Source organism: Penaeus japonicus, unplaced genomic scaffold (assembly GCF_977035675.1).
Source record: "Penaeus japonicus unplaced genomic scaffold, GWHDUDI00000001_assembly GWHDUDI00000007, whole genome shotgun sequence".
Taxonomy (NCBI): Eukaryota; Metazoa; Arthropoda; class Malacostraca; order Decapoda; family Penaeidae; genus Penaeus; species Penaeus japonicus.
Window position 1 is genome coordinate 22892274 of NW_028234409.1, and position 2500 is coordinate 22894773.

Genomic DNA, 2500 nt, shown 5'->3' on the forward strand with positions numbered 1-2500 from the left:
CGACGAAAATCGGACCCCAGCTACGTGTGAGCTTATAAAATCTGGAAGAAGAGACGGAGAAACATTGTCACTCGTCGATGAACAAACTCTGAACAGCTGATTCACCTGACAGATGCGTTCCAGTAATATATCTCACCAATTTTGATCTGAAATTGCTTATTCTATCTACTTTTTAATTAATTTCACTAGTTGCACGAATCAAAATAATTTTTCTAGGTTCCATTATTGATATATGGTGATATCATTAAAGTCAATGATATTTTTAAGAGTCTTTGTTTATCTAAATAAGATTATTAGGTTATGTCGTCTGAGTGGCGGGAATGCGTTGCTTGCGTGCAGAGATATGAGAAAAATCCCGTTATTTTGAATAAAACAGAAAATAAACGTTTTAATCATAAAGTAGACATCTATTACACTATCTATGGTTACCACGTGGATGTTTACTTTCTGGTTTATCTTCGAGACAGAGTATGATTATCCACGCATGAAAACTTGCTTTGAAATCACGTTATTGACTTACAGAACTTTAACTTGGTTCTCTGAACAAGACATGGAAAGGGTCATACACTATTGATTTCGTGATTCCATATGCATCTTTTATTCATGGCAGACTAGTATATACCACCAATGGGAACTTCTCTCTCACTTTCCTTCTCTCTTTCTACATCTCTCTCTTTCTACATTTCTCTCTCTCTTTCTACATTCTCTCTCTCTCTCTCTCTCTCTCCCTCTCTCTCTCTCTCTCTCTCTCTCTCTCTCTTCTCTCTCTCTCTCTCTCTCTCTCTCTCTCTCTCTCTCTCTCTCTCTCTCTCTCTCTCTCTCTCTCTCTCTCTCTCTCTCTCTCTCTCTCTCTCTCTCTCATTGTGTTTGTGTCGCGTTCGCTCTTTCATCCTGACCATCTTTCTCCCCTTCTCTCCCCTCTACAATCTTTCTCCACCCTCCTCTCTCTCTCTCTCTCTCTCTCTCTCTCTCTCTCTCTCTCTCTCTCTCTCTCTCTCTCTCTCTCTCTCTCTCTCTCTCTCTCTCTCTCTCTCTCTTCTTTTCCCAAGTACAAATTGTTTATTTTAACACGTAATCTTCAGTTGGAAATATCTATTTTTAGCGGTGAAATCATGCTAGAAATATATATTAAGATGCACAACCTACGCATCAAAACAACTCATACATATTAATCCAACATTTGTCTACTACTGCATCAAATTTACACGAAAGTTATCTGATCGAAAGCCAATTAAAAGATATTCATTCCTCGTCACAAAGGCAAAACTTGACATATATTTCAAGTGCAGTCATAAATCGTCGTAAAGAAGGGAGACTTTGAGAGATGGGAGATTAAAAGAAAGGTCGACAGATTGGAAGATTTGAGGGAAAGAGAGATGGAAAAACTGGAATAAAGAGGAGAAGAATTGAAAGAATAGAAAGACTAGAAGAAATTAGGAATTAACAGATAGAGAGACTTGAAGAGAGAAGAGAAAGACTAGATTATATGAGGGAATGAAAGATGGAGAGGTTGGAAGAAAGAAAGAAGAATTAGGGAACAAAGGATTGAAAGAAAGAAGAGAGAAAATTAGAGAAGGGAGATTCTTAAAAATCAAAACTGAGGGAGTGAAAGAAATGAAGGAAGAGAATAAAAAAAACATACAATAAGGCAAGGGAGAAGAGGGAGAGATGAAGGACGGGAAAGGCGAAGGAGAAAGGGAGAGGAGGGGGAAGAAGGGGGTGGGGGTGAGAGAAATGTAGGAGGAGGGGGGAGAGGATGGGAGTGGGGGATAGCAGAGATGTAGAGGGAGGGGGGGGGGACGAGATGAAGGTGGGGGATAGGGAAGATGTGGGAGGAGGGTGAGAGAGAGGAAGGGGATGGAAGATGAGGGTGAAGGAGAAAGGGAGAGTAGGGAGAAGAAGAGGGTGAGGGACAGGGGAGAGTTGGGAGGAGGGGGTAGGAAAGGAGAGAAATGGGGGGTGGGAGATGAGGGAGAGGTGTGGTGGAGGGGGAGGGGGGAAGACAGTCACGAGTGTTGGGTATCGATGACGTCTAGGCGGTGAGGGGGAGGCCGGTTTAAGGGGAGACTTCACTAAGACTTCTGGCGTGGTCTTTCTCTTGCTCTGCCGATGGATGTGGTTGCTTGGTGAATATGGCTGTGGCGTTAGGGTGGTTGTTTTGGTGGCCTTCTCTTTCTCTCTCTCTTCGTTCTTCTTCTTTTTTCGCTCTCTGTCTCTCTACCTTTCTTTTTTTCTTCTTCATCTTCTATCTCTCTCTTTATTTTTTCTTCTCTCTCTGTCACTCTCCCTTTCTTTTTCTTCTACTTCTTCTTCCTCTATCTCTCTCTCATTTCTTCTTTTTCCTCTCTCTCTCTCTCTCTCTCTCTCTCTCTCTCTCTCTCTTCTTCTTCTTCTTCTTCCTCTCTCTCTCTCTTCTTCTTCTTCTTCTTCCTCTCTCTCTCTCTCTCTACCTTTCTCTCTCTCTCTCTCTCTCTCTCTCTCTCTCTCTCTCTCTCTCTCT

At 42.1% G+C, this 2500-nt stretch overlaps 1 protein-coding gene across 5 annotated transcripts in view; it reads right to left on the reverse strand.

The window, feature by feature from the left end:
* Tmem63 (transmembrane protein 63) overlaps nt 1–125 on the reverse strand; it is a 28349-nt gene extending 28224 nt beyond the window's left edge. For all 5 annotated transcript variants that reach the window (XR_006223530.2, XR_006223531.2, XM_043021318.2 and 2 more), the window contains exon 1: nt 1–125. This exon is cut by the window's left edge and continues 63 nt beyond it. The gene's annotated coding sequence lies outside the window, so the exon portion shown is untranslated.
* Nucleotides 126–2500: the final 2375 nt, after the last annotated feature.